This window comes from Chrysochloris asiatica, unplaced genomic scaffold (genome assembly GCF_000296735.1).
Source record: "Chrysochloris asiatica unplaced genomic scaffold, ChrAsi1.0 scaffold00128, whole genome shotgun sequence".
NCBI lineage: Eukaryota > Metazoa > Chordata > Mammalia > Afrosoricida > Chrysochloridae > Chrysochloris > Chrysochloris asiatica.
Genome location: NW_006408646.1, coordinates 3,144,963 through 3,145,675, shown reverse-complemented (window position 1 = coordinate 3,145,675; position 713 = coordinate 3,144,963).

The following is a 713-nucleotide window of genomic DNA, read 5'->3' as shown; positions in this document are numbered from 1 at the left end:
TTTTTTATGCTTTCTGAATGCCTCCAGGTAGATGTGATCAGGAAATGGGCTTCCCTTTTCACTCTTCTTCCTGAGAAGTTTCAAGATACCACTGTTGGTCGTTTTGATGTAACTTAGGATTTAATTTTCGGCCTTTTTCCTCTTTTGTCTGCTTGTCCCGCTCCACAATCCCCATTCAGTCCTTGTTTCTAGTTGGAAATAGTTCAGGGCCACCTGTGGCCGTTTGGTTTTAATTGGAAACTGTCTCTTTAAATTTCGAGGAGATCTGCGCGCATGCGTAGTAGAACCCTACGAGGGTGGGGCTGGGGTGCCCACTAGCTCAGGCACCCCTATAGTCACCACAATGGAGGTGCACAGACAGCAAGGGACCACTGAACAGCTACCCAAAGAGACGAATGTCCACACCTTTATCTCAGCGGTTCTGCCAGGCGTCTGTGGCCGCTCCGATCTTTCCCCACGTGGTCTCACCCAAGATGGCGGCTCCTGGAGCAGCTGAGCGTCCCGGACTAGAAAGCAATAGATTTCTTGCTTCTGCCACGGAATCCCCCAGCTGTGAGCCTTCCAACCTTCTAAGTATTCCTTTATATGTGGTTCAGAGTTCTGGGACCATCCCCTGAGGCTGCTTGGTCGGGTAATCTGTGTTGTTGTTGGTGGAGCTCTCTGCTATATGTCCACCCGAACCGCCATCTTGTTTGTTCCTCTTTCCCACTGAT